The 20,923-nt window shown below is 33.1% G+C and overlaps 1 protein-coding gene across 1 annotated transcript in view; it reads right to left on the bottom strand.

Annotated features, from left to right (window-relative positions):
• LOC123548032 (alpha-1A adrenergic receptor-like) overlaps positions 1-5,036 on the bottom strand; it is a 33,179-nt gene extending 28,143 nt beyond the window's left edge. Inside the window, exon 1 of the mRNA XM_045335266.2 lies at positions 4,901-5,036. The gene's annotated coding sequence lies outside the window, so the exon portion shown is untranslated. The remainder of the gene's footprint in view (positions 1-4,900) is intronic.
• Between the last annotated feature and the right edge of the window lie 15,887 nt (positions 5,037-20,923).

Below are 20,923 nucleotides of genomic sequence, written 5' to 3'. Positions count from 1 at the left end.
AAAAATTGAGAAATACAAGTATCTATTATAGTTACAAATTGACAGTGACATATATAAGGCCAAGTCGATGCGTTAAATGTCTAAATATATTATTGAATTCATGTAGTAGCATGCACAGTACTTGCGGTATTAAGGTTAGTTTAGACCACACTTTTTTTCTAGTTAGTATTCTATGTTTTAAAAACTATTCCGAAAAAGGATTGATTGAATAAGTTTGCAGGTGAAGTTGTAAAAACACATTAATTCAGGAAGGGCCTCAAACTGTCCACCTGCCATTGTAGAAGAGCTGTATTATACCAGTATCATGAATGATTTGCACGAAGTTCATGTTGGAGGAAAAAGTAGGTCACGAGGTTGTGGTGGGTCTTTTAGTACATTTTGCAAAGAATTTCCGATTATGTATCAGCATTCAAGTGTACATCCTTTCAAGTATACAATGAAAATGATTTTTCTTTCCAATGCCTTGAAACAGTGAATGTATAAATTGTATTTCACTTATATCTTCAAGTATTTCGCTGAAAAGTATTAAATGAAACATAGGAACTCCCCTTAATAGCTTCTGTTTGGCTGTAATGGCGATCCTTCGGTGTCACTCCACATTTGTAATTTATGATTGCTAGAAAGCTTTCCAGACAATTTGTGAGACCATACGAACTTCTAAATACAATTTACAAGATATTTAATTAAACGTCTAGTCGTTGTAAGATTTTTTTTTTCTGCCAGAGGACATGTTGACAAGTACTAACGATCGACATAAGTAAGTGATTTATTTTGTCTACGTCGCCATTAAGAAGAGTTTACACAGATAACTTTGAATAAACTGTAAAGTAGAACTTACTTCATTCTAAAGAAATCTTAAGACGAAATCTGAAGACTTTTCTGTTATAAGCTATGTTCCGTCAGTTTTTCTTTGTGTTTTTATTTTTATGCCCCCGGCATCTACTGATGCGGGAGGCATATAGTGATTGTCCTGTCCGTCCGACCATTCCTCATCTTCGAACATCACCTGACCTCAGTTTGACCTTGACCTCGTTTTGGACTTAGGTTGCTTTGTATCGACAAGGATGCCACCGGGGGCATCAAGCGTTTATTGAACGCAGCTCCTTGTTTCTTTGTGTTTTTGTATTCATGTGCATGTACCCCTATTTTCATGTAGAGCGCTGTATCTGTGACGGAAGGCGGTTCTTCATTCTGTGTGTTGTATTTTATATTCCTCAAAACAACGTTGAATATACTGTTATGTTTCTTAATTGAGATATGACGCAGTTCTTGTGACACATTTGTCGAACAAACATACTCTTTCGAAATATATAAATGTATTCAAACATTCAGGTAAAGACTCATTACTGTTTCATATATTTGTATTGGTATTGTTATATGTAGTTCAATTCAAAACATGCTTAGATCATTACATTTAGTTTGGGTTATTTGGTCAGTAAGGTCTACAAATTCAACCCCACCACTACCCCACTGACAATTTTTACAGATATCAAATTGTTTGCCAGGATCCAAATGTGTCAAAACATGTTTCAGTGAAACAACCATTGAACCATAAATGCATTGCAACCGTTCATGACATTTCAACCGTATATGATAGTGCACCATATCTTCAAGTTGGTAATCTTTGGAAAAACAAAAAACACAAAAGAATGGCACATAGATAGAGAGATAGACAGATAGATAGATAGATTCTGGCACTATTTATTTTCCTTAACTTATTTGCATATTCTGTAGTATTATTTAGAATGATCTAAATGAAAAGTTTATGTATGTTTATGAATAGCATTTTCTAGAAAACTAATTTATTAATATCAAAATACGGCTAATAAAAGACCTGTGTGTAAACTATTTTATTGTTTAAACACCAAAAGGACTAAGATATGATGGATAATCATCTATGTGGCTGTCAGTTCCGCAAATGAACTGTTGCCGTGGAAATAGTAAAACCTTTTATATATTATAGTTCAAAAGAATATTGTCATGGGAACAACTTTTACTTTCATACTGTTGGTGCTATCCAGCCATTCGGTAAATATTAATATTTGTAAGGGCAGGTGGGGGAGGAGAAGCATGGTAGGCCTTATTGGCCTCTGACCTTATTTGAAGCTGTCCAATAGAAGTGAAAATGACATATTTGAAAAAAACTGTTTCGCATTTCTTGCAGAAAACAATTCCCATATACTTTTAGATGTTAAAAGTATCAAGAAAAAAAGCGTCGGGAATAAATACATTTTCTCGTCGTCGTAACCAATAACGCTATAGCTGAAGTAGTGAATAATGACTTCAAAATATAGATATTTATAATCGAGACAGTTTACCTGGAGTTACTGTAAAAGCGTGCCAAACGCTTTTCGATTTTCAACGTAAAAAGTAGTAAAAACAGCAAATTCTCATGTGTTTCGACCGTAACATTAAATTTGTCAGTAATTAAGTTTTAAAGCCTTCTTAAGAAATATAGCATTTATTTCAAGATATCTAAAAAAATATTTTTGTTTTTGTTGTCGAACGATCTTGAGGCATGCCGCTTTAACACTTCTTAAACGTTTAAGCTAACATCTAAAATGAAATCATTATCGCAAAGGACCAGATTTAATCGAAACACTGAGTCAATGTTAGCTCATGTCAGTATGTACACTTCCTACTTTAAACAAGAAATATCTTTAAAAATGATGGTCGGCGAATTGTAATAAGAAAAGAAGTTTATTAATTTTTCATCTAACATTCATCTTTCATCTAACATTTTTCAAATTGCAAAACTAAACACCGCACTTTAACAGTTTAAATGGTTCTCTTTTAATTTTTCGCAAAGGTTTCGTAGGGTTGCAATTTTGTTTCGTTTATCCTTAGACGAATAATTACAGCAGCAGTTTGACGAAGATTCATGAAGCGGTTCATGAGAAGAGGTCATTAAACGTGTTTATATTTTTAGCTAAATTGGTCCCTATCCCCATTTGTAACAAAATAGCAGGAGACCTTACGATATTGTTACACATCGAGTTTGATAAAAATTCATTACATTTTAGCGGTTAATGCGAAGAAAGGCATATCTACTTTTAGCTATAGTGGTCCCAAATAGGGGCCAAGTTCCTATATAAATAAATTTCGAAGAGGGCCTTATAATGATGCTCCAGACCAAGTATGACAAAGATCCACCAAGCTGTTCATGAAACGCTGTGTAAAGGCATTTCTAGTTTTAGCTCTAGCAGCCCCTAAAAGGGGTCAAATGTCCCAGCTGAACAAAGTTGGCTGCGGGCCTAATAAAGATGCTACAAATCAAGTTTGATTAGAATACATGAGAAAAAATCAATTAAAGGTTTTTTTTATTAATTATTTTTATTTATTTCTAAAATAGGCCAACTGATCCCGCTTTAACAAATGCATATTCGCTTTTCATGAATCTTTGGACAATGACGTCACACCTATAAAAAAGTGAAGGTCAAGCAAAACATACAATTGTAATTATTTCAATATTTCTGTTTCATAAGCAAAGTTTGACCGTAGTCATATCACATAGATAAACTGTATGCAGCGTACTTTCATTTCAGTGTAATGAAATTCAGTCATTATATAGCATATATGTAATAAAACAGATTTCAACTGAGTTCAATATTTGCATACCATACTAAAGAAAAATATTCATATATGATAAATCAGTTAAATAATTATAACAAATATATCAAAGCAAACAAGTACTCATTTTAATATGCAATCTGAATAAGTCACAAAAGCAAGAAACCTTTTCATATAAAGACGACAATTGTAACAAGGAAAATCTTTTTAAAAACACTTCTCTACATAAAAGACTCTTAACACACCCTTATTCATGTGATACGCAGACCGTATTCAGCTCTTTCTTTAATTTGATATATGTTGGTATTTGAACAGGTTTTTATCATATTTATTAAACTTACTTATCATTTTGAGATATATCAATATTCTTGCTAAATATACTGAGCCAAAGTTAGCTTTAGAACTGTGAACAGCGTCGTTTAGGATAAACGCTTTGTCTACATTTCACTCAGCGTAGCACAATCAACAGAGTGAAAGAAATTGACACTCTCGTCCAATCAGGCAGAGTGTTGCATAAATCGTCCATAACGAAAACGAATTTAGACGGCGTCGCCGAAAAAAAATGTCTTATTTACTATATGGAATTAACAAGTTATCGATGTTCAAATCTTTAATAATTGTATAATTATGTGATAAATTAAATTGCAGAAACAAAAGACATTTAAAATTTCAATCATCATGATTACTTTAAACAAACATGAAAAGATGTATGTATAAAAAGTTATTATTAACCTTCAATGATAAAAATGACAAGAATTCTTAAAAGAAAATGTTTTAATACATTATTACCCATTTCTGAATCTTACATCTGTTTCTGTAGAAAGACAGTGATTACACAGAGGATATTTGTGTTTTTTTCGTGAATATGGAATATATCTCACTGAGAAGTGAGAAAATTTCAAATATTGAAAAATGTGAAAATTTTTTTACTTCGAGGTGAGATATATTCAATATTCACGAAAAACAAACACACTTTCTTTTTATTTCATGCTCAATTACGTTGAGATGTGCATTTTGCAACTATTTTAATCTCAGCGCGGGAAACAGACGCGCGTAAACAGTCATGACGTCAGACGTGCTGTGACGTTATAAAGACGCGTACAACATAAAGTTCCATTTTATTTCATTTTTTGCTGCATAACGTTATGAAATTCTCTTTAAGTAAAATAATTTGAATCGAGAAATATACTATAATAGATTTCATATTTTCACAGTGTGAGTGATGAGATATGAAAATATTTAACTGATAGAATACAGTATTTCATCTGTTAGCACAAAATAAAAATGTGTTATTTAAGACAGATAAAAAAATATGTTTACGGTATCTTACCATCCTAGTTCTCAATGGCGATTCGCCTATTGTCAATGAAATCCTATCGTTATTTTGTTTAATCCAAATTGTCCACAATGTATTGTTATAAACGTCTCCTCCCTAGAGCATAGACAAATGTCTGATGGATATGAACAGACACGCTTGTGGCGCTAGAAGTCTTTCGATACCACTAAGATCTTTCACGCTGCTTATTACTTTCCGCGTGTTCCATTCATGGAAATATGTTTCTACTAGAATTTTCGATACGTCTTAACTATCAATAAAGAGATTGTTAATGTAACATACAGAAAAAAAAATTGACAAAGTGATGCATTTTTAATTATGTTGTCAAGTACACATTTTTTGTCCAAATAAGCATAATCTCAAAAGAAATTGATAAAAAAGATATATAATCACAATGGCAATACTCTGAAGAATATATAAAGTTTATTTAATAAACGGAATTCTTACAGACGTTCTTTAATAAACAGAAACGAGAAAACACAAATTAAATAATTGTCAAGTTTAAATAAAATTGAAGAACGTAGCTGAGTCTTTTGATATGGGTTTTGATACTTTTTTCAATGGAAAATTAATAAGACTTCATTTATTACCTTTGGCTATTTACTTACTAGTATCAATGGAAATATATGAAGCGTAATTTGAACAAAAGCATTTTTGATATTTTATTGTTGTTCAAACAATTTATTCATTTTTCATAAGTTCAGCTAGCCAGTCCGAAAAGTGTAGCTAACACTCGGATATAATATACTAATTGATATATACATTTTAATACAGTGTGTAGAGATACAAGTAGACATGCTGCGTACGTACTTGTACAATACCGAAATTGCATATTATTAAATCTTTTTTTCTGAAGTTTTAGCGCATCTGTTTAAATGACCAAACCTTTCAGACTTGTCACACACTTTGTAACAGCTCTTAGTGACAGGAAGCTTTTAACAAATCTGTAATTTTATCCAGCCTGCAATTTCCTCTAGTAAAGGCTTTTCCGTTTACTGTCCAGTTTGGTCCTATCAATGATCACTTTCAAGGCTAATAATCAACGTGCAGTGCACCAGATGACTTTAGTATTTAACGCCACCATTGACACAAATACCTCAACAAAATATACTTGTTTTCTTTCAAACAACATTGGCGAGATATTAGACATTTTTTTGATTGATTGAAAATACGAAAAACATCTTTGAAATAATGGCAATTATATCAAACTGCTTATGCATCATCTGGTTAAAGGCTGACATGGACAACAGATTGAGAATCAATGTTTTGAAGTATGTTTTCATAGCAAAACTTATCTATGCACACCGGCAATATTGATTCATTTCGTTACCATTAGTTCATACAAATGTTTCTTCTTGTTTGATTGAAGATCACAGTCATAGCTCATAGTCCGACTTTCTGGCTTTGATAGTGGAGGAAGACAGGTGCCACGCCGTGCATCATTTCATCACGGGCGGGCACCTGGGTAGAACTACCGACCTTCCGTAAGCCAGCTGGATGGCTTCCTCATATAACGGATTCAAAGGACCGAGTAAGGTTCGAACCTACATCAGTGCGGGGCAAGTGATTTGAAGTCAACGACCTTAACCACCCCATTAGTTCATGAAAAAGCTTCAGCAATCAGCCAGCTCTTATTAATTATTAACGAGGAAATAAAACACATTGTTGGGATTGTGTTGCAAGTTTCATAAACCGAAGATAATGGCGTTAAGTCATTTATCTGGATAAGTGAGAATTTTTAGAAACGTCACTGACACTATAATCCAAAAATAAAACAATTATGATTATAAAAATATTGATACCTAAAAATAAATATTATATCGTAATCGGCTTGTAGTTTTCAGATTTTTTAATAATGGGCCTATAATATATCAAACTAAGTCCACGGGCCTATACCCTTTATTAGTCAGCATTATAATTAAAATGTTAATTTACCAATATAGAACATTTCATTAAAACCCACAATGTAAAATATTTTCTATTTTGAAAGTGTGTGGAACATTGTGACTTGAAAAATATCCTAAAATAGCTGTTTTAGGAATAACATAAAAATACAACAAAATGTCAAGGAAATAAATAAAGTTATTACAATTATTACCCTTGTTCTTTATATTTGCATTTCCTATCAGTATTTTCAATTAACACTATTGTTAATAAAGATGGACCAAGATCCTCGTTTTGACTATATCCCAGTATTCTTATTGGTACGCATGCACGGAATTTTCAGATGATATAAAAACAATTGTGGAAAATTCTAAAGTATAGTACAATAACTACCGAAACTGCAAAATCTTAAATAACGTCAGTTTACAGTTAAGTTAAGCACGACGTGATATTTCGTATCAATCAGGTTCTAAGTATTACATCCATGAGATGAATTTTAGTATTACAATATTTGCTATATTACGATTACTATAACCGACACAATTCAAAAACGTCAATACCAAACATTGTTTATGTATCATAACATTGAATTTTCCTTACACAAGTGTGCACATACTTTGGAATGTAATTACATGTGTCAAGCCAAGGAAATTATACACTTATACAGGTGGTAAGACTAATCCAGATAACAACGTTTTTCCAGTTCACTGATCCTGACTTGAATGTCGTTTCGGCGGTAGTTTCCGTATTGCTTTCGTGTAATACTTTGCATAAGGATATATAGCATTTCTCTTCTTTTTCGGACAAATTTTAACAATATTTGCATCCTATCAAGAACTTTATCAAATAAAGGTTCATGTTTAAAAGCTTTGCAAGGGATTTCATGAACTTTTCCTCCAGTATAAACGTTAAGTTTCAACTCAGATGTTCCAATATGTAAGAATATATTTTCTTTCTGATTTCCCAAAACGTTTAAAGTTAATAACAAAACGTAACAACGCCAGCTCACAACAAACATTAATTCCAAATTCTAAATTCTAACATATTAATAAGAAATTACTTGGACAATATTGGAAAAAAATGCAAAAAATATATCTAGTCATTAAGAATAAAAGTAAATAAATGCTCTTATAATTTGTTTCGACTCTAAACTGTTTGTGTGTTAATCTTGTTTTTCGTGTATGTTGAAATTACTGGTTTAATTAATATATATATATAAAAAAAAAACATTTCAGTGAGTCAAAATTTTACGAATGTACGCTACAAATGTGTTGTTTCTGAAATTGTTCAACCCCCACCCCCACACAATTTTATGACCTTGTATGACGCAATTGTTTTAGAGCTAATGAAACAATGTTCTTACCGCCTTAGTTCTCAAAAGCTATCAATACCATGTCCAAGATATCCGATAGGTTATTTGTTTCATCCGTATTGTCCACAATTTATAATTGTTAACGTCTCCTCCTCAGGAGAACTGATAAACTACTGACAGAAATACTATTCCGTATTTGACCAGACACGCTTGCTACGTTAGCAGTGTTCCGACGCACAAAGGTCTTTCACTCTGCTTATTATTTTCCCGTTCTGCATGTTTCTTTAATATCAATGAAGAGATAGATTAATGTAAATAAAAACGATATTTGACAAAGAGATACAGCTTTGTTTTTTTTAATCAAAAAATTCGGCAAAATTCGCCCCAGTCCCCCCTCAAAATGGTATGTTTTCCCCCTTCTCGATGCGTAAAATTCCCCTCCGAAAATAAATAAAAATCGCCAATCAATTAAATCATAATTCACTAGTTTATGTAGAAAACAGTTCACCGTGGTATCTCGCGTTTTGTTTACATCGGCACCGGTATTATACGAGTAACTTCCCTTGATAAATCATTATCATCGAAGCGCTTTATTATTCCGCACCACTGTTGAAATGTTAGGTATACTATTTGTTTGACCGGGTAATGCTGAGTTTTCATCTTCTAGTCGGTCAGGGTTTGATTTTATGCTTTGGGAAGGGACTAGTCGAACTAATCCGACGCATACACTTATTTTATAGTGACAGTTCAAATGTAACGGTGCAAATGTCAGAAATTAAAAAGCAGCCACACAGCGACAGTAAACTTGTCTAGGAAGGGACCTAATGACTGTTGTAAATTTTGGTAGGTCAGTTTTTCTGGGGATTGAATGCTCAACATTTTCTGGTCAAAACTGGATGTCTTATCCTCCACATTTCAAAAACTTACTTGATTATATAACAGTTGTCTTGCCATCTGGTATTACTATGCTACATTTTGTTATATGCTATGTCACATTCTCTTACATGTCACATGCTCTTATGGGCCCTGAATTTATCAATAAACTTGAAACTTGCTTATTTCAACACCAACAAAAATTTCCCTTTTCTTAGTTTTACGTCGTTTTTCCTCCTCCATAGGGCACCGAACCCCTTCCCCTAAAAGCGAAAAACATACTGACTGAGACACATGTATAACAGTATATGGTCAAGTACATTTGTCCCAAAAACAAAGCAATGATTACGTATAACATATTCACGATCGTTTGAAAAAAAAACAAGCAAATTCGATGAATTCGTATCCCCCGCCGAAAAGGGTTTGTGGTCAGGAATGGCAAAAAAAAAAAATATATCTGGCAAAAAGTTAAGGATATTACTAAGAAACAAATAATTTTATTTGTCAAAATCAATTTAACAGAAAATGAATGCTATTTTTTGGTTGGGGAAGAGGGGGCAGTAGGGGTGACTGGGTGAGGGTACAAAACGTCGATTATGATTGTCATTGATCATCGATGTTGATTATAAATATTGAAATATTGATGGAAAATTAAAAATGAAAAAAAAAAAAAAAAAATGGCGGGGGGGGGATGACTTGGTGGAGGAGTGAGGTGGGGAAACAGTACAACTTTGCATGTTGATAAATATTCATGGAAGGTTTGAAAACAATGATAATAAAAAGGAAAGAATTTTTAATTTTTTTTTTTTTGGGGGGGGGGGGGGGGGGGTGGGGGGGGGGGGGGGGCTGTGACGAAGGCAAGGTGGTGACCAGGTGTGGGTACACAACTTCACATGTTTATACTAAATGTCCATGGAAAAGAATGAAAGACGTTTTATGAAATTCTACCAATTGGTTGGTTTGTTATGTACAAATCTGTAGATTTTCAAACAATTAAAGGGCAATAACTCTAAGGAAAATTGACCAATTGAAAAAAAAAATGACAGACATCATCGAAGTATGTTGGTTCATATTTATTCTAAGTTTCATGAAATTCCACCAGCTTGTTACTGAGAAATGGCTGCAGATGTGGATTTTTCATTTAATCAAGGGCAATAACTCTAAGGGAAATTGACCAATCCAAAAAAACTTTGATGGGCATCATTGCAGTATGTTGGTTCATATTTATTTTAAGTTTCATGAAATTCTACCTGCTGGTTACTGAGAAATGGCTGCGGACGGACATTTTTGGGCATTTTTCATTAAATCAAGGGCATTAACTCTACGGGAAATTGACCAATAAAAAAAAAAACTTGACGGGCATCATCGCAGTATGTTGATTCATGTTTATTTCAAGTTTCATGAAATTCTACCAGCTAGTTACTGAGAAATGGCTGCGGACGGACGCACGCACGCACGCACACACGGACGTGACGGACGGACAACGCCATTTCAATACCCTCTCCCGATTTCATCGGCGGGGGATAACAAAGCTGACAATTTTAGAAATGAATTAAACAAGGTGCTTTTAAATGAAAGTAAATAAACGAAAAAGCTGAATAGTTGCTACATTGTTTTGATACTTCCAGTAAATATACAAATGTATACTTGTCTGAATATTGCTTAACAGTAATTAATGTTAATACACTGTGGCAAAAATAAAGATTTTTTTTTTAAATAACTTGTTTATATCCTCTAAATATTTAATGTTGTATGTCCATTTCTAAATAAAGAAGTGTTGTACCTTTCACAAAGAAAAGATTTTCATGTTTTTATTTGTAGTGTTTTGTACTATATTATATAAATGTGTAAAATAACATTTTGATTATAGATCCAAATATACGACAGATAAAAAGTCGTGCAACTAATTAGACAACCTGTCTTTGACATATTTAGGCATATGTCTTTTCTCGGCAGTTTTAGCTAGGACGATAATTAATTTAAAAAATGTAATCGGTATTGAATTTAACATATCTTTCCATAAATTTGGATTTGATATGTAATATATTAGGATGTTGTATTGTTTTAATAAACGAATCTGAATTACGCATATAACACAAAGATATTAAATTTTACTAAATTACATGTATATAATACAGATACATTGTACAATGGATATCAAACGTTGCCTTAGGCACAAAATTTGCCCCGCTGAATTGAAGGCATCGCACTTCCTACGGTATCTGAGCATCAATATTGGTAACCAGTGGACTTGTTTCATACTGGTAATTGAATATTGTTATTTGAGGAGATACATTATTCGCAATTTGATACAAAATGACGTGATTTTTCCAACTCGAAGGGACCTGGTCCCATTCCGAAAACAGAGAAAAAAATACTGCAAACTTCTTATAAAAGCTATTAATGTTTTGTTTTAATGATTTGTCTTACACAATAACTGGACGAAAAACATGGTTAGTTATATTTTTGTACCTAAATACATGTTAGTTTACGACTGACTACAATAAGTTTCAAGATGCCTGCGCCCCTCACGATTCCTGCGACTCCATCGAGATGCCTGCGGCACTTAACTAAAATGTCAGCAGAACGAGGGGATATGCCTTTCCTGGACATGTATTATATCTCATTCGATCAGATGTCATTTCCACAATAATATACCACAGAAATACATAATTCCTTTTTAGCAGGAGGAAAAATGACTCGAAATACTCACTGCTTTTGGAATTTTCACGTTACTGTACCCGATGAGAAACACTCGCAAAATAACAATATTACATATTTCTTCACAAACTGGGCATGGATGTGTCGGCAAGATACAACTTAATCCCGCTGCATTCCCCAATTTCTTAAATGTTTTACTGTAAAAAGAAAATTACCAAAAACATTCATTTTTCTCACAGTGCTCTTTGTTTGTCAACATCCTGCTCATTGCCTGTGCCGTAGCAAATGCGATGCCTTCATTTCAGCGGGGCACATTTTGTGCCGCAGGCAACGTTTCATACCTGTGAGATAGGACCATAGATGTTCAAACACAGGGAAAATACTGTGCTACTTTTTATTCCACTAAAATTAAAAAAACAAGTTAAAGGGATTTACAAAATTGGGTTAAATGTCATTGGATAACATTATGGCATATCATGAATAGCAAAATTAATACAATTCATTAAAACAACTGCTCTACATCAATTGATATTATCGATTATTTCATGTATTAATAAGCTGTCATTTTGGCAAGGTGAAATTAAAACAAACAAAACAAAAAAACAACCAAATTTACACCACCTATTAACTTAAAGTCCGCTTGTTTTTTTTTTCTTCAACAGAATGAGTAAAATACAAATTTTCTTAGTCATTATTAGAATAAGACAAACACGTCTGATACACCGGGGAATGGCGCCAGTTTTTTTCCAGATTGTTATTTTCACAAAGAATCCCCGATTACTGTTATTATATAACTGAACATGGCTCTGGAAATTGTATAACAAATTACAGCATACACAGTGTTAATGCTGTGCAACGATATTTCATTTCAGTTATATTAACTCTGAGCGGGAAAGCTATTAACACCTCTGCCATCATTTATATGCAAATAACATATCAAAATGAGCATTTATCATATTTCTGTAGACGGAATAAATATACATAATTTTATGTGCTAGGCAACAGCCTATTATAATATATATTCGCAAATTTGAAATGAAATGACAATGGGAATTTTGTAGTTGAAGGGAATTTGAATTTCAGCCGAAATGAATTAAAAACTGCGTGGATATTTTAAAATATGTTAAACTTCTAAAAGTGTAACATGTCCTCAATATGACCTTCTAAATGAATTTCAATAAACAGACAAAACAAATTCCAAGCGATATAAACGTTAGAGATTTCTAATAAAATGCTTTGTAACTTTCAACTACTGAATAATAATACTGATGATTACTGTTCGATTACATTTCCAATTTCCCCTACAATATGCTGAGTGTAAATGTAAACACGTCAATCGAAATTTATCGAGGAATTTTAGTGGGAACATTTTGAGATTGGAATTGTCTCCGTTCAGTTTGCAACAATTAGAATGAGATTTTACAAGGACATTATTGGAATGGTATAAAATATTACGTATAACCTACTAGTAGGTATGTAAACACGATTCAATGTTGTTAGAATCGTTGTCTCAAAAAGACTGAAAATCAACAAACGAACTTAACGTAAAATTTCGTTGATTAAACCGAAACTAATCAATATTATATAACATTAACATTGATTCTATAAATTTATACGAATTTCACATTTAAATCAAATGCTCCTAAAATACATTCTCAAAACTAAACAAGTTGTGGAATGTCCAAATCGAACTTTTATTAAGATGATAATAAAACGACCGATGAAGCATCAAAAGCTAGAAGCATAATTCAGATGCATTATTAATTAAGGCTGTACAGTAGTAAATAAATTTGCTATATGTACTATGTAAAATCAACAAATTTCTGAGATCTGTAACACATAGTCAAGCCCATTAAAAAAAAACAACAACAAAAAACATTACTAGCCTTATGTTCTTAAATGACCTATAAACCACAAACAACATCAAGAAAGATATCTTGTCTGACAGGTCAACAATATGGCATATCTTCCAACCTGACAGCTAAAACATGCTGCTTGATTCCCTATTTAGTACTACTGTTCCTATAAGAGAAAATTGCTTTCTGTAACAGTGTCAGTTTCATTTATGTAGTAACAGTAGCTTATTTGCATGAAAATTACCAAGTTTCGGCTTGATAAAATCATTTTTTAAGGTTTAATGTAATTTTCAGTAACGCATGTCACAGCGGCAATTTTCCTCAAGCATAGTTGTCGCGACATAACTTTTAACCATTTCTAGTTGGAGCTTATGTTTGCCTTATTCTTCTATTTTGTACTCTAATTTGGCAAGCAAATAACACATAAACACTGTTGAATATACAAACTCTCTTCTCTGATAGCAATGAATGGGTAAAATTTTGTTTGTTGTTGGGTTTGACCTTTATCCAGTACCCATCTTTCACCAATATTTTATCTTCCAGATTTCAGCTGTACATTTATACTGAGTGTGTTTACTTATACATGTATTAAGTGTATACTATTTTAAACCCAATTCATACATTTTAATACACATAAACCTGTTGATTTTTATTACATAAACTATATTTAGTAATTGTTCATATTTTCTGATTTGACATTTTGTTTTAGTATATCTTTAAGCATAACTTGATATTCCTCATAAGTTATTTATTCACATTCTAAGTGAGTGAGTGAGTTCGATTTTACGGCGAATCGACACGAAAAGGCCATATATCGCCGAAAACAAGTGTTTTGAAAACGTAGAACGTAAATTGTAAAGCATCTCTGAAAACAATTATGTAAAAATGTATAAACAAATAAAGGTTTAAAAAGTAAATTGTAAAGCATGTCTAAAAATATTTATGTAAAAATGTATATACATACAATGTATATAAAGGGTTAAAATATCAGTGGTAAACAGTAATATTGCAATATATGTGACTAAAAATATATGATGTTCAGATGTTGTGATGAATGTATATCTGCTTTAAAAAGGACAAATTATTGCCGACTGAAATGTTTTCAAACAACTGTTTCAAAGACTGAACGTCATTCACATTCTAAATATCATATCAATATGATTACAATATGTATCGTAATATATTCTTCTACTACAATAGACAACGTTTTTTTCCCTTAATGGCAATACCAGCAAGATATATGATTGCTGCGAAATATTATAGTAACAGATTCTTGTTTTTAACTGTATTAATCTATAAAAAACATCCTAATTTGATATTTGAGCCGCGCCATGAGAAAACCAACATAATGGGTTTGCGACTAGCATTGATCCGCGCAGTCTGGTCAGGATCCATGCTGTTCGCTAACAGTTTCTCCAATTCAAGTAGGCTTAAAAAGCGAACAGCATGGATCCTGACCAGACTGCGCGGATGCGCAGGCTGATCTGGATCCATTCTGGTCGCAAACCCACTATGTTGGTTTTCTCATGGCACGGCTCATTTCATTTTATCTAAAGGTAGCGGAGCTTTAGTTGTTATATTTCCTTGGTAAGACTTATAAGCCAATATGAATTTGCGGTTACAGCGTACCTAATGGACAGTTCCAGTTTTTGTCGATAAATTTCATCTAACTCCTCCCTCTTATTGTTATTCTATCTATACAAGGTCTAGTGCTCACTAGTGGTATCACAAACAAAACGCACGTGGTTTATTGTGTAAACTAGGTCAATCGTATTTGACAGTCGCGATTGGACAGTCTGCTTTATGTAAACATTAATGATTGACAGGTTTAGATCCGGCCATTATTATTCACTTGTAAACATGTGTGGATGTTTTATTATAGCTTCAGGACAGTTGGTATGTTTACTGCTGACAGTATTCGTTCTGGCGCCAAGGTATTCAGAGGGCCAGAAACATATTCAATCAAAGATTGATTCATTGGCTTAAATTGTAACCGGTTTAAGCGCGTTAATGTTGAATTACGTATTACCCTAATATAGCGCATATGACTATACATCATTCATTCAATTTCCAATTTGTCTGGATCGTAACAAATAGTGTTCATTATAGTAATGTAAACTATAAAGTTTAACTTAACATGTCAAACGAAATTGAAACATAAATATTTATTGAATTATAAACGTGGACTACATACAAATCACTGTGTCTTGTCCATTTATAATCATTTTTGTGCCCCCCACCCCATGAGTGGTGGGGGCATATAGATTTTCTCTTGTCCGTGCGTCCGTCCGTCCGAAGATCGTGACGCGCCTAGCTCAAAAAGTACTTGATATAAATTGATGAAACCTTGCATGAGTCTTAATCATGATATGAACTTGCGCACCTCCTATTTTTCATCTGGGTCTGCCCCCTATTTCCAGAGTTATGGCACTTGAAATAGTCAAAAATTCACATTTTCACCTTGTGACGCACGTAACTCAAAAAGTATTTCTTATAAATTGATTAAACCTTGCATGAGTGTTTATCATGACATGAACTTGCGCACCTTCTATTTTTTATCTGCCTCCGCCCCCTAATTTCAGAGTTATGGCCCCTGAAATAGTCAAAAATGCACATTTTCACCTTTAGACGCACCTAGCTCAAAAGTATATGATATAAATGGATGAAAACATACATGAGTCTTTATCATGATATAAACTTGCACACCTCTTATTTATTTGCGGGCTCCTTCCCCTATTTTTTAAGTTATGGCCCCTGAAATAGTAAATAAATGCACATTTTCACCTAATTATGTGCCTAACTCATAAAGTATTTAATGTAAATTCATGAAACCTTGCTTGAGTCTTTATCACAATGCGACCTTGCACACTTGACATTCTTCTTGAGAATCTTAGCGTTTATTACATAGTTATGACCCTTGAAATAGCCAAAATAGTGGATTTTTTGTTTGTGATGCTCATAGCCCAAAAAATATATGGTATAGAATAATGAATCTTTTTCATATTTTTTTAAAGGCTATACCCCATTAAGACTGCAAACATTTGAATTATTTCCCCTTATTTGTGACAAATGTACCAGTGGGGGCACACCCTGTGTCCTACGGACACATTCTAGTTCTTGTAACGTGATTGTCTCAGTTACTATTTATTTATTTTTTTGGGTTTTACGGCGCACCAACACAGCATAGGTTATATGGCGCCAAACATGTCTCAGTTACAGTCTTTACACATGCTATATGCCTGACATAGTTTTCAAATGAATCTCCCTTTTCAACTTGTTATATATCAGACAGTTTAAACTTAGTCTACTGAAATGAAAATATTGTGCCAGCACTAAAATGTTATAACATATAGGTCTGTTGTGTTTCAAGTCACTCACTGTTTCCATATACAACAACTGCCAGAACATAGCCGACAATGAGGAAAGTTGGATAATAGTGGAAACACATTTGAAGGATTAAGATATGCAAAGTGTCTGTATCAAAATTTCATCCTGAAGCAATTCGCACTTAGGCAAACCTTAAAAATAATGTACGTACTCGCTTCTCACAGTATTTACTCACCTTTTCAGAGAAGCGTCGGTTCAATTTTTGTCGATAACCGTAAATCGCGTGTCACTTGTGCGATTGTTTTTAGGAATCATATTATTATGATCTTGATAAGTATCAGTTGTAATGGTTTTGTCTAATTTCTCGCAGAATTCATATATATCTTGAAAGCTTGACACTACGTGCGTACTTATCTATATTCGAAATGTGTTCGTACTCAAAATAATTCGAATGTAAAGATTGTGTTCCTGTACCAAATTTTCAAGTAATATGCAAACTTATGGGTAATGTCATGTTTGTAATAACGAAAAATAAAAACATGGTTGATTTGTGGGCTCCAGTTATGGATATTTAAAACATCTTTACCGTTTCCAAAAACAACAGAATGGTAATTAAAATTATAACGGAATCGTTAAGTCACCACATATAAAAGCAATAAATTTATTCCCCGTGTCATGTTTTTATGGAAGAATAGCTACAATACACGTTTGTTTTATGTATTAACGTCTACGTCTGCAGAAGCCGTTAATACACAAGAAACGTGTATTTTCACTACAGGAATACATACCTTTGTAACATGCATGAATTACAATTTCACTCCAGATTTCAACCTGTATCCAGGATATATACCTTCAATTACATGTGTAGTATGTTCAGGTGGTAGGGGCGGAAAATATAATGTCAAAGGAAAGGCTGAGGAATAATAAAAATCTTGAAGAAAGACGGACAGACGTTCAAATTTTTCGGATAAAAGGGCAAGATACGAAGTCGAAATTTCATGTTTTCAAAAGTCTTAAAAAAGAAGTACATTTTTAGCTCACCTGTCACATAGTGACAGGGTGAGATTTTGTGATCGCATTTTGTCCGTCGTCCGTTCACAATTTCTTGACAATGTGAACATGATAGAGACCACATTTTGCAATCAATTTTAATCAAACTTGCACACAACTTGTGTTGGCATAATATCTCGGTTCTTTTCGAAAACTGGCCAGATCCCGTCATGGGTTCAAGAGTTATGGCCCCTTAAAGGGCCAAAATTTGCTATTTTTGGCTTGTGAACACGATAGAAACCACATTTTGCAATCAACTTTAATCCAACTTGCACACAACTTGTATTGGCATAATATCTCGGTTCCTTTTGAAAACTGGCCAGATCCCATCATGGGTTCCAGAGTTACGGGCCTTAAAGTGCCAAAATTTGCTATTTTTGGTTTGTGAACACGATAGAGAACACATTTTACTGCCCCTAAAAGGGACAAAATTGTCTAGTTTCACCCTTTCAGCCATATAAAGGTATCATTTATCATTTGATTTGATACAAACTTGCAAAGAATGATTATCTTGATGATTTCTAGGCCTAGATCGAAACTGGGTCATGTCGGGTCAAAAACTAGGTCATCAAGTCAAATCAAATCAAAGGAAAAGCTTGTTAACAACATAGAGGTCACATTTATGACCCTATCTTGATGAAACTTGTTCAGAATGTTTATCTTGATGATTTCTAGGCCAGGTTCGAAACTGGGTCATATGGGGTCAAAAACTTGGGTACCCGGTCAAATCAAAGGAAAAGCTTGTTAGCACTCTTGAGGCCACATTTATGAACCTATCTTCATGAAACCTGGTCAAAATGTTTATCTTGAAGATTCCTAGGCTATTTTTGAAACTGGGCCATATGGTGTCAAAAACTAGGTCACCCGGTCAAATCAAAGAAACAGCTTGTTAACACTCTTGTTCATTTGATGTGCATGAAATTAGGTCAGAATGTTTGTGTGCATGAAATATCGTATGAATTTTCATCTGGGCCATGTAGGGTCAGAAACCAGGTTAAATAAAGAATAAGCTTGTTTACACTCAGAGGCCATGCTTTTAGGTCTAATCTTGAAGAAAATTTGTCAGAATATTTGTCTCCATGAAATCACTAGGTAAAACATGTTTACACTGTTATTGTGTGTTACTCAGGTGAGCGACTTAGGGCCATCTTGGCCCTCTTGTTAAGACAGTAGTCATTGTGCCATCATGACATTTTAAAATCATCAGTTGGACTAGACTTAAGTTTTTCGTCACGTTGAAATTGGCGTCCTTACGGACGTGACGTCGTTTGTATAGTACGCTGTTATTTCCGATTAAGACATAAAAATCGAAACTACTAAAGAAAACCCGACTTCTTTTACATGGCTTTTAATTATGAATAAAGCTCTACATGCCTACATGCATATTTAATTTATGTTGGTTTTTTTCAGTCAAGTTAAATATATTTGATTAGGACTAAATAATTATCTAAAGATAAAATATATAGTAAAAGATGGGCACTGGATACGTTCAAACATTTCGTTTCATTTCCCACAATCCTTTTAAAGATTACTGGAAAATACGCTAAAGTTTTGTATCGAAATAAGACGCAGTATTTCTTAATAATTTATGCTCTTTAAGAATACAAAAATACTTTCAGATAAAGGCTCGTTTTAAAGTATATTAAAGCTCGTTATGAGGCACATTCCTAACGAATGCACGCTTTTTAGATTACATAAAAAACTCGCAGATAAGACTCCCTGTGAGGCATACATCTTACGGAGATATTTTGAAATTATGTAAAAACATTCAGGTAAATGCTTATCTGTCTTTATCGATGTACATTTATTTATATTAAAAATAGTTAAAAAAAACCTGTCTTTTGTTAATTCGCATGAAAGCCATTGTATTCAGCTTAACATCCTCGTCCATGCCTATCGATATGGACTAGATTGAACGAAAATATGTATTTTATACGCTATTGTATACATTACTCACACTTTATACGCTATTGTATACATTACTCACACGCATAATTCTGCCGAATATGAGTTATAGATTTTTTAGCGATATTCTGTCACTAGCTTATTTGCATTTCTCGAAATCGGCATCATATTAATATAATAATGACCAAATAATTCCTTGTGCACTGACTGATTTTCAATTTCGGCCATGATGAAAACAATATCTGAACGAATATTCAAAAGTTTTACTTTCTCCATAAAATGTCACATACTGTCACAATTTTATCTGATATTGGTAAATTACGGCAAATTAATGACTCATTAAGCTTACATTGTTTTTACTGACAAAAACGGTATATTACATTAAAATAAAAAAAAATTACATTTAGTATACGAAAAAGGTATATGATCAAGGGATCTTACCGACTTAGTAATATATTGTCCAAGAAATCAGATGAATTGTTTGTTTGTTTAATCCGATTTGTCCACAATTTATTATCAACGTCTCTTTCCCTGGATTATTGATAAACTATTCTGAATGAACAGACACGCTTGAAACGGTATAAGTCTTCCGATACCACTAAGATCTGTCTTTCAAGCTGCTTCTTACTTCTGCGTATTTTATTCAAGGAAGTACAAAATGTAGTTATTTATATATAAATAAGAGATGTTGATATATCATAGATACCTCGAAGAAATGTATTTTTCAGTAATAAGACATTTTTGTCTGCTTATTTTTGCGTTTATTTTTTGGTCGTTTGATCTTTTTTTATTTGTGGTATAAATATAATTTTACACATCATTTTTCGAACTAGTATGGGTATAAGATGCAAATTCCCAAATGGCTGTTCCAACGATACAACAAAAATGTGTGTACTAGTTTTCAGTTTCAAAACGTAGGTCAGATCACTTGTTTCCTTTTTGTTGTGCTTTTGCTTTTGATATTCCTTTCGTTTATTTTCATACCACTTAGCAGCTGAAATATTGCGAATTTCAAAATAGATACAATGGAGCCATTGGTATTACACACTTTCCCAAAATAAAATAGTGCATGTATTATAGTAAAAATCATGTTTTAGACACTAAAAGAGTCAGCTCTAAAGCATGCATATATTTATGAAAATTGAAATT

Source organism: Mercenaria mercenaria, chromosome 9, assembly GCF_021730395.1.
Source record: "Mercenaria mercenaria strain notata chromosome 9, MADL_Memer_1, whole genome shotgun sequence".
NCBI classification, from domain to species: Eukaryota; Metazoa; Mollusca; class Bivalvia; order Venerida; family Veneridae; genus Mercenaria; species Mercenaria mercenaria.
The sequence above is the reverse complement of the archived record's forward strand: the minus strand, read 5'-3'. Positions and strand labels throughout refer to the sequence as shown.